Raw genomic sequence first — 12631 nt, 5'->3', positions numbered from 1 at the left:
GATCCCCGGCTCATTCATTGGCTGATCCCCGGCTCATTCATTGGCTGATCCCCGGCTCATTTATAGGCTGATCCCCAGCTTATTCATTGGCTGATCCCCGGCTCATTTATAGGCTGATCCCCAGCTTATTCATTGGCTGATCCCCGGCTCATTTATAGGCTGGTCCCCGACTCATTTATTGGCTGGTGCCCGGCTCATTCATTGGCTGATCCCCGGCTCATTCATTGGCTGATCCCCGGCTCATTCATTGGCTGATCCCCGGCTTATTCATTGGCTGATCCCAGGCTCATTTATAGGCTGATCCCCGGCTCATCGCTGTCTATTTTATATGGGACAATTTTCATACACCAGCTTTTCTATGTGCGTTTCGCTGATAACCTGTGTGGAAGGAACTTTAGTCTCTATACGACTCTCACAGGAAGATATAATGGTAGAGATGGCACCGGTCACAATGATACACCTATATACAGGGAGGCCGGGTGGCCGCTTGTGCATGGTGACTGACAGAGGACTAGCCTGGTGAGGTTACCATCTACTATGGCTTCAGAAAGGAGCTCTGCTTGTTTTAGGTTGATGTTCACACTCAGTAAGGCCTAGTTTACATATATCCGGCCACATTTCCCCCTCAATGCTTTATTGGAAAAAACTGATGACAACAAATGGAATAAACTGATGGAAATGAAAAAATGATAGAAAACCATGAAATGTGATGTCTTTTTGCCATAAGTTGTGGTAATAGTTGTTGTCAGTTTCTTACAAAAAAAAAAAAAACGGAAATGGATACAACTTATTCATGTTAGCGAGGCCTAAAATAAAAGCCAAATAAACAGTAAACTAGATAGAAATCTCTTCTGCCGCGGACGGTACCTCTTATCTCGCTTCATGTTTTTAGTTTCGTTTTCTCTGTTTATATCAGCATTCTACATCCGGCCACTAGGTGTCCCCGCCCACCCGCTACACCGCGCTCCACGCTCCCTCCGTGCCCATATTCCGTCTTTTCTCTAGTAAAAATTTAAAAAAAAGTGACCAAAGACGGAATATGGGCACGGAGGGAGCGTGGAGCGCGGTGTGGCGGGCGGGGACACCTAGTGGCCGGATGTAGAATGCTGATATAAACAGAGAAAACTAAACTAAGACATGAAGCGAGATAAGACGGATCCTGCACAACGGCCGGAGATCACAACTCCTGTTGGTTTCTTAAAAAAAAAAAAAAGACACTTTCATTGATTCATTGTAAACAGCATTGGATAAATCGTCCGTTGCAGTCACGGCCAGTGGGATCCCTTGTGACCTCACAGATGGCAGGGTCATCACTCCTCATGTTAGTATGCGCTCACACTCACCAGACATTCCTCACACGCTCTTCATCAACTGAAGTTGTAGTTTTTTTTCCCCAAGGAATCTGGAATATTCTTTTTTTTTCTAATGAAGTGGAAACAGGAAAGCCTCCGGAGCTGCACTCGCCTCCCTGCTCACGCCTCGCACACTGCGCCTCACACTCCGTCTATTCACCTTCTGACATTTAACCACTCAGTAACCGATAAATGGCAGATACAGGCGACGGTGACCGGCTACACACGGCTGACTGTAACCAGAGCTCAAAGTAAGAAGTAACAATCTACGGGGGCCACAGAGACGTTGTACACCCACCAGGCGTACAGAGACATCATAACCCAACCGGACGTACAGAGACACCGTACACCCACCAGGCGTACAGAGACACCGTACACCCACCAGGCGTACAGAGACGTTGTACACCCACCAGACATACAGAGACGTTGTACACCCACCAGATGTACAGAGATGTCGTACACCCACCAGACGTACAGAGACGTTGTACACCCACCAGACGTACAGAGACGTTGTACACCCACCAGACGTACAGAGACGTTGTACACCCACCAGACATACAGAGACGTTGTACACCCACCAGACATACAGAGACGTTGTACACCCACCAGACGTACAGAGACATCGTACACCCACCAGACGTACAGAGACGTTGTACACCCACCAGACATACAGAGACGTTGTACACCCACCAGATACACAGAGTTTGCTTCCCAGGGAGTAATCCCAGATGATGTTACCATACAGGATAATACTACACCAGGAGGCATTACAGAGAGGAGGGCCGACCGTCTCAGAAAAGATGGCTGCTGTGCAAGGGACATGATGGAAAATAAATCTACTGTGTGAATTCTGCTCTGGATAAAGGACGAGTCCAAAGTGACCGAAGAAAATATCAGACGCATCAAGGGGAAAAAGTGCAGAGTAATGTGCGCAGTGATGGATTGCACCCCCCACCCCCCACCCCCGACCTTCTTTCCTTCTAGGCTCCATCTCCAGAAGGCCAGGAAGCTGGTGTATTTTGTGAGGGCGGTGATCCCCTGCCCATCCTTCTCTCCATCTGTGAGGGCGGTGATCCCCTGCCCATCCTTCTCTCCATCTGTGAGGGCGGTGATCCCCTGCCCATCCTTCTCTACATCTGTAAGGATGGTGATCCCCCACCCATCCTTCTCTACATCTGTAAGGACGGTGATCCCCTGCCCATCCTTCTCTCCATCTATATTCTGTGAGGGCGGTGATCCCCTGCCCATCCTTCTCTCCATCTGTGAGGGCGGTGATCCCCTGCCCATCCTTCTCTACATCTGTAAGGACGGTGATCCCCCGCCCATCCTTCTCTACATCTGTAAGGACGGTGATCCCCTGCCCATCCTTCTCTCCATCTATATTCTGTGAGGTCGGTGATCCCCCGGCCATCCTTCTCTACATCTGTGAAGTCGGTGATCCCCTGCCCATCCTTCTCTACATCTGTGAGGTCGGTGATCCCCGCCCATCCTTTTCTCCATCTATATTCTGTAATGTCAGTGATCCCCTTTCCATCCTTCTCTCCATCTGTGAGGACAGTGACCCCCTGCCCATCCTTCTATATTCTGTGAGGACAGTGACCCCCTGCCCATCCTTCTATATTCTGTGAGGACAGTGACCCCCTGCCAATCCTTCTATATTCTGTGAGGACAGTGACCCCCTGCCCATCCTTCTATATTCTGTGAGGACAGTGACCCCCTGCCCATCCTTCTATATTCTGTGAGGACAGTGACCCCCTGCCCATCCTTCTATATTCTCTGAGGACAGTGACCCCCTGCCCATCCTTCTATATTCTCTGAGGACAGTGACCCCCTGCCCATCCTTCTATATTCTCTGAGGACAGTGACCCCCTGCCCATCCTTCTATATTCTCTGAGGACAGTGACCCCCTGCCCATCCTTCTATATTCTGTGAGGACAGTGACCCCCTGCCCATCCTTCTATATTCTGTGAGGACAGTGACCCCCTGCCCATCCTTCTATATTCTGTGAGGACAGTGACCCCCTGCCCATCCTTCTATATTCTGTGAGGACAGTGACCCCCTGCCCATCCTTCTATATTCTGTGAGGACAGTGACCCCCTGCCCATCCTTCTATATTCTCTGAGGACAGTGACCCCCTGCCTGCACCTCATCCTTCTATATTCTGTGAGGACAGTGACCCCCTGCCCATCCTTCTATATTCTGTGAGGACAGTGACCCCCTGCCCATCCTTCTATATTCTCTGAGGACAGTGACCCCCTGCCCATCCTTCTATATTCTCTGAGGACAGTGACCCCCTGCCTGCACCTCATCCTTCTATATTCTGTGAGGACAGTGACCCCCTGCCCATCCTTCTATATTCTGTGAGGACAGTGACCCCCTGCCCATCCTTCTATATTCTGTGAGGACAGTGACCCCCTGCCCATCCTTCTATATTCTGTGAGGACAGTGACCCCCTGCCCATCCTTCTATATTCTGTGAGGACAGTGACCCCCTGCCCATCCTTCTATATTCTGTGAGGACAGTGACCCCCTGCCCATCCTTCTATATTCTGTGAGGACAGTGACCCCCTGCCCATCCTTCTATATTCTGTGAGGACAGTGACCCCCTGCCTGCACCTCATCCTTCTCTCCATATATATATATATATATGTGACTGAGCGCTGCGTCTCTGTTAGATACATAGGGAAGCTCCGGTTCGTCTGTATTCCTCGGCAGCCCCTGCAGCTATCAGCAACAAGAAGCAACGTCCTACTACGTCCTGACAGCTCCGTAACTCAATATATCTTTTAAATGGAAAAGAATATGAAGTAAAAAGTAAAAAAAGTAAACGCCTGAAGTAAACGCGGAAGAAATAATAAAAGCAGCAGGAAGGTATTATAGCAGATACTGACAGCCGCAGAGCAGAATGTGTATACAGAGAGATCACAGCACTGTGTATACAGTATATATATATATATATATATATATATATATATATATATATATATACAGAGAGAGAGACAGAGATCACAGCACTGTGTATATAATGTATATATATATATATATATATACACATACAGAGAGGTCACAGCACTGTGTATACAGTATATATATATATATATATATATATATACAGAGAGATCACAGCACTGTGTATACAGAATATATATATATATATATATATATATATATATACAGAGAGATCACAGCACTGTGTATACAGAATATATATATATATATATATATATATATATATATATATATATATACAGAGAGATCACAGCACTGTGTATACAGTATATATATATATATATATATATATATATATACAGAGAGAGAGAGAGAGAGAGATCACAGCACTGTGTATATAATGTATATATATATATATATATATATATATATATACACACACAGAGAGATCACAGCACTGTGTATACAGTATATATAGAGAGAGAGAAAGAGAGAGAGATCACAGCACTGTGTATATAATGTATATATATATATACAGAGAGATGACAGCACTGTGTATATAATGTATATATATATATATATATACAGAGAGATCACAGCACTGTGTATATAATGTATATACTACATAGCACAGCAGCGCTCCAGTTCGCTCCAGACGTGATTCATTTATTAATCCATAGCAGAATATTATACTATTATTATAAGTGTTATTTATTATTATTGTGTGGCAGAGGACGTGGCCCGGCGTGGACGTTCTGCGCTCTCTATAAGACCGGTCTCCTGTATGGTATTTGTAGTTCTTATATTGTTCTTCGATGTGATCCTATAAATGAAGATGAGACGGAGGAGGAAGAGTTCTAGAATGGTTATCCAGGAACGTCTCAGCGTCCACACAGGAGATGATTGCCTTGGCGTTCCCAACGGCCAGACAAGAGGGAAGGGAGGGATGTCTGAGCGGCCGTGTGCTCTTATGTATCGGACACTGGATTTGTATCCTGCGTATTTGGATATTTGGATGTGATTCCAAGAGACTGGAGGCGGACACTGCGGTGACGTCTTCTTATAGCGGCAACGGCCACGGTCGTCTCTCTCCGGCCAGTCTGTACTGATGGATGACATCCCTGGAGACATTGGGGGATCTGTCAGTCGTGTCTGTCCTTCCTTATTGTAGGGAGAAGCACATAGAACAGACCTCTCATGCCGCCATCTTTTCGGGGTAGCTTTCCATTTACGTCTGTGTTTGACTTTGATATTAGCCCAAACCTCTCCATTGGGGCTGTTACTCTCCATGAACGGCCTCTCTGCCCTCAGCCGCCAGCCTGTCCTGTACTCACCATGACTAACCATCAACAGATTGGGGCAGTTTATGGACGGTGTATTACACGGCCAGTCATTTTAGTGTTACACATCAACACTCGCACTATTCTACTGCTGCAGAGCAAATAATATATCTGTCCTATTCTATATTATATATTAGACACAAACACGTCCAAAGAGCCCTGGAAATCTGACCGAATGTCGCCTCCACTGGTGCAGACGGTTTACATCACTTGCATTATGGCTTACTGCACTTTAGGAGACAAACATAAAGCAGTACTCCAGGCAAACATAAAAAAAACGTGAGGCCATGGTGGTAACATAACAATGATACTTACCCATCCCGGCGCCACCGCTCTCTGTCACCCCCCCCCCCCTTCCGGTCCTGTCTGTGATGTCACGCCCCAGCTCAGAAATGCCGGTGACTGAGGTTGTGCAGACACAGGAATTGGGAGATACAGGGGACTGGAGCAGTGAGCAGTGGTTCTGCGGCTGTGGGGCCACCGGGATGGGTAAGTACGCCTTGATTGTTATGTTGCAACCGTCCCCTGCCAACCCTGTTTTTTTTTTAATACCTGGAGTACCCCATTAAGGATGAATTGAGCTTTACTGCACGCCAAGACTAAGGAAGCATACTGACAGATTACCCCCCTTACCTGCTGAGAGAGCCCCTTTAACCCTTTTCTCTTTCTAATAGAGTCGGCTCTTCCTTTTGATCCAGAGGAGACGGCCGCCTGTGAATTTAGGGCTCAGCGCCCCCCACAGTTAGAGGATACATAACATGATGGGTAACTACAATGTTCCCATTATTTCAGACTCTTTAAAAAGACAAAAGTCTATAGAAACTCCCCGACACAGTAAATAATGGAGCACCACGCAGCGCGGTAAACTCAGCGTATGAGCAGCCATTAACCCTACAGTGCCCGGACGAGCAGACTGCCTGCACGGTGTACGGTAAGTCTTCCATATCCCGGTAATCGGTAGGGTTACCATCACAGCCACGTGCTCGGCTTCCAGCAGGTATACTTCAAATGCACTTCAGCTCTCAGCAGGTTGCGACAAAAACAATTTCAAACAATTTTCTGTCCCCTAAAATGAGTCAGTCAGTCAATTACCTTCCCTCCTCCTGGACTGGAAAGAAATACATGAAACGGAGTATTTTGTGTCAAGAAGAAATCAATAGAAATACAAAAGAAGTGTTTTATAGTGCGGAACACCCGTATGAGCGGACGAGGATGAAGAGCGAGCCGACGCGATGAATGGACGGGGGGGAATCGATAGGTGGCAGCAATGGAGGGTCAGGAAATAAACCACCTGCATCTCGCGGCACACAGTCCGTCTGTCCATCTGTATGAACCGAAACGGAACAAGATCGACCGCAGCCAGAAGACCCCTCCAGCCCCTCCGACACTTATTACACCTGGTGCAATGCTTGGCTAAAGGGGTCCTCCCACCTTCAAAAGTGATTCTCTAGCTGCAGGATAGAGGGTAATAATGGGGGGCCAACCCCACTAATCATGTTAATGGAGGAAAATCGCACCCTCAAAAGAATGAACAACGCTACATGTCTGGCCAGGCCTAATCCAATCTGGGGGCATCTGAACATTGCAATTTTCCAATTTTTCTCTATTCTGGTGATCAGTGATCGCTGGTGGTGGTGATCGGTGGTGGTGGTGGTGATCGGTGGTGGTGGTGGTGATCGGTGGTGGTGATCGGTGGTGGTAGTGGTGGTGATCGGTGGTGGTAGTGGTGGTGATCGGTGGTGGTGGTGATCGGTGGTGATCAGTGGTGGTGGTGGTGATCGGTGGTGGTGGTGGTGTTGGTGGTGATCGGTGGTGGTGGTGATGATCGGTGGTGGTGGTGGTGGTGATCGGTGGTGGTAGTGGTGGTGATCGGTGGTGGTGGTGGTGATCGGTGGTGGTAGTGGTGGTGATCGGTGGTGGTGGTGGTGGTGATCGGTGGTGGTGGTGGTGATCGGTGGTGGTAGTGGTGGTGATCGGTGGTGGTGGTGGTGATCGGTGGTGGTGGTGGTGGTGATCGGTGGTGATCGGTGGTGATCAGTGGTGGTGGTGGTGATCGGTGGTGGTGGTGGTGTTGGTGGTGATCGGTGGTGGTGGTGGTGGGGTGTCAAACCTTGAATGATCAGCACCATGTTATTCCCTATCCTGTGGACGAAGGATAGCTGCTAGACATAGGAATATCCCTTAAGGCTATGTTCACACACAGTATTTTTGCTCAGTATATATTGGTCAGAAGTGGATAGAAAACACAGAAAGGCTATGCTCCCACACTGCTGAAAATGATAGGATGGTCATCATCTAACTTCTGAAGCCGCGGGGAATCAAAGACCAGCGAAAATCTTGCCAGGTTCACTCAATACTAATGATAAGTAAAGTGCGAGGGAGCAAACCCTTATTGATGCACCGTCCCTGCCCGCTCTCATAGGAACTGGATTCATACGTAAGGGGGCCTTTACACAGATTTATCTGACAGATTTTTGAAGCCAAAGCCAGAAATGGATGTGAGAAGAGGAGAAATCTCAGTCTTTCCTTTATGACCTGTTCCCTGTTTATAGTCTGTTCCTGACTTTGGCTTCCAAAATCTGTCAGCTAAATCTCTGTGTAAAGGCTGCAGAAGGGTCCTATTAAACAAAGCGAGTTTAACGATTACGAGATCTGACTGTAATGGTTCCCATATTACACAGAACGATAGTCGTTAGTTACGATTGTTTACGATTTACGATTGTGAACACAAAAAAATCAATGATCAGTGACTTCTTGTTGGTCGTTTGATCGTTGCTGCATTTACACTAAATACACGTTTATATTAGAACGATGTAACGATACTTTCCACGATAATCACCCACGTCATAGGGCCTGAGGCAGTGCTCCCCCACACGTGGCTCCGCCGGACGTTAGGTCGTGATGATAAAATAACCAAATCAAACATCTGCCGCCTATCACTGACATTACATATAAACGGCTGAATAAACTGCAAAGGAAACATCCTGTGGGTTCTATGTTAGAGAAGCCGCATCCTTAGCCTGCACGTTCACCATAACTGCGCTTACTCCATGGGACCTCAGGGAATGTTTAACCCTTTAATGAAACAATAGGTCATAAAAAAACAGGAGGCAGAGAGGCACAATGTGCGCAATGAGGCATGATGGGACGGAGATCTAGCGTCACCTATATAATGACTAATATTTACCTGACCTCCAACTGTTCTTTTTTTTTTTTTAATCAGATTATTTTTATTAAACAGTTTTTTTTACACACAAAACACAACCTCCTACTGTTCTTATTGTATTTACTAAACATTGGTTTATACTATTACTGCACAGGACACATCCCAGTTTATGGACCAATGCAAACACCTGTAACTGCACACACCTGTAACTGCACACACCTGTAACTGCACTGACCTGTAACTGCACTGACCTGTAACTGTACACACCTGTAACTGCGCACACCTGTAACTGCACACACCTGTAACTGCACACACCTGTAACTGCGCACACCTGTAACTGCACACACCTGTAACTGCGCACACCTGTAACTGCACACACCTGTAACTGCACACACCTGTAACTGCACACACCTGTAACTGCGCACACCTGTAACTGCACACACCTGTAACTGCACTGACCTGTAACTGCACTGACCTGTAACTGTACACACCTGTAACTGCGCACACCTGTAACTGCACACACCTGTAACTGCACACACCTGTAACTGCACACACCTGTAACTGCGCACACCTGTAACTGCACACACCTGTAACTGCACACACCTGTAACTGCACTGACCTGTAACTGTACACACCTGTAACTACGCACACCTGTAACTGCGCACACATGTAACTGCACACACCTGTAACTGCACTGACCTGTAACTGTACACACCTGTAACTACGCACACCTGTAACTGCACACACCTGTAACTGCACACACCTGTAACTGCACTGACCTGTAACTGTACACACCTGTAACTACGCACACCTGTAACTGCGCACACATGTAACTGCACACACATGTAACTGCACACACCTGTAACTGTACACACCTGTAACTACGCACACCTGTAACTGCGCACACATGTAACTGCACACACATGTAACTGCACACACCTGTAACTGCACACACATGTAACTGCACACACCTGTAACTGCGCACACATGTAACTGCACACACATGTAACTGCGCACACCTGTAACTGCACACACCTGTAACTGCGCACACCTGTAACTGCGCACACCTGTAACTGCGCACACCTGTAACTGCGCACACCTGTAACTGTATGATATGAAGACCTCTACCTCTCCGCAGCGTATGTATGATATGATATATATGATATGGAGACCTCCGGCTGGGTCATGCAGACAGATTGGAGCTTGTAGATTTTGGTTATTTTGATCGGCCACATCTGCTCACACTGTGCGGTAAGAGCCGGATTCTCAGCGCAGCCGCCGAGTCTTAGGATTAAACATCAAAATACTGAATATAATATAAACCGTACAAGAGGCAGCGCTGACATTTACAGATGCTGTATATACCTCCGCCGTACATGTAATAACTCTGCGCAGTCTGACCGCGTCTTATAAATCCCCCAGGTTATTTATTTACATGCAGGAAACAGGATTACACCCGGCACCGGAGGAATATATTACTCTACCAGTGGGGAACCAAAACTAATCTCACAGAGCGGCTTCTATCCTGTGCAATATCCTCCGGAGTCAGCACGTGTATGAGGGTTCTACAAGCACTAATACTGTACTGTACAGTATAATAATGTACTATACGGTGTAATAATGTACTGTCCGGTATAATAATGTACTGTCCGGTATAATATTGTACTGTACGGTATAATAATGTACTATACGGTGTCATAATGTACTGTCCGGTGTCATAATGTACTGTCCGGTATAATAATGTACTTTACGGTATAATATTGTACTGTACGGTATAATAATGTACTATACGGTGTAATAATGTACTGTCCGGTATAATATTGTACTGTCCGGTATAATAATGTACTGTCCGGTATAATAATGTACTGTCCGGTATAATATTGTACTGTACGGTATAATAATGTACTGTACGGTATAATAATGTACTTTACGGTATAATATTGTACTGTACGGTATAATAATGTACTATACGGTGTAATAATGTACTGTCCGGTATAATAATGTACTGTCTGTACAACTCGAAGAGCATTCTAGAACCCCCAGATACACCCGGATATTATATCTAAAGTCTTCCTGTCATTATAAAGAACGTGATAGAAAGGGGTCCCCCAACAATCTCTGGATAAATGTGGGAGGGAGACCCCAACCCACTGCTTTCAGTGGAGCAAGGGACACCCTATAACTCACAAGCGACATCTTCTTGTTACTTTGCCTGTGTGAGATTCTACAAAGGTAAAAAAACTGGATTTCTCTAAGCTGCACAGCTCCCTGTAAACTAATCTCTGGTTACAATCTGATCTACAAAGTCCGATAGCAAAGAGCTGGACGTGCCGACCCAACGAACATGACGTCTATTACTGAGAAGCAGCATGTTCATATCGGCAGCCAGGACAGAGGGTTAGGACACGATGTCTCATCTCTGGTCCCGCTCCTTCATAATAAAGATGTCGCCTGATTTCCCTGATCCTTGTCATTCTCCTGATCTTCATGATTTTCCTGATTCTTGTCATTCTCGTGATCTTTGTGATTCTCCTGATTCTTGTCATTCTCGTGATCTTTGTGATTCTCTTGATCCTTGTGATTCCCCTGATCCTTGTCATTCTCCTGATCCTTGTGATTCCCCTGATCCTTGTCATTCTCCTGATCCTTGTGATTCTCCTGATCTTCATGATTTTCCTGATTCTTGTCATTCTCGTGATCTTTGTGATTCTCCTGATCCTTGTCATTCTCCAGATCTTTGTGATTCCCCTGATCCTTGTCATTCTCCTGATCCTTGTCATTCTCGTGATCTTTGTCATTCTCCTGATCCTTGTCATTCTCGTGATCTTTGTCATTCTCGTGATCTTTGTGATTCTCTTGATCCTTGTGATTCCCCTGATTCTTGTCATTCTCCTGATCCTTGTCATTCTCCTGATCTTTGTGATTCCCCTGATTCTTGTCATTCTCCTAGTCTTCGTCATTCTCCTGATCCTTGTCATTCTCGTGATCTTTGTGATTCTCCTGATCCTTGTCATTCTTGTGCTTCTCCTGATCTTCTTGATTCTTGTGATTCTCCCGATTCCCGTGCTTCTTGTTGCTGTTCACTAGAACTCTCGGCTGCACACGTGGGATCTCGTCGCATCCTTCATGATACAGTCCTTGCGTCTCATCTTCACATGAATGATGCTTCAATCTCCCTGTCCTTCATATCACTTTAGGTTTAAGGTAAAGCAGATGCTGAGCATTGTTCTCTCTGCATCAGCTCCATATTCTGCAACGACCCATATGCTCAGATTATCCATAAAATATCAATTTATATTTAGACGTGTTTAATGCAGATAGAGGAACAGCTAAATCTGGATTATTCCCATCATACAGACACATTGTATTAGAGCCCATGGAGACAATGACGAGGACTCTGAAATCCTTCATTTCACCTATTTAGCAATACAATTAGAGTTACAGGATGGGGATGTGCTCTTACCCATCACGAAGATATTCACTGCAATAACTACAGATCCTTCTAAAAAAACGTGTAATGACATGTAATGATGTAAGGTAATATAGGTAACATAGGTGATGTAAAGTAATATACTGCGTACCCTGATGTAAGGTAATATACGGTGTGCCCTGATGCAATATACGGCGTACCCTGATGTAATATACGGCGTGCCCTGATGTAATATACGGCGTGCCCTCATGTAATATACGGCGTGCCCTCATGTAATATACGGCGTGCCCTCATGTAATATACGGCGTGCCCTCATGTAATATACAGATATTAGGAAGAGCCCGGCACTCACCAAGTAGATTATGCTTCTTTATTGTAGTGTAGCAAACATATGG

Source organism: Dendropsophus ebraccatus, chromosome 3 (genome assembly GCF_027789765.1).
Source record: "Dendropsophus ebraccatus isolate aDenEbr1 chromosome 3, aDenEbr1.pat, whole genome shotgun sequence".
NCBI classification, from domain to species: Eukaryota; Metazoa; Chordata; class Amphibia; order Anura; family Hylidae; genus Dendropsophus; species Dendropsophus ebraccatus.
This window is presented reverse-complemented; position numbering follows the sequence as displayed.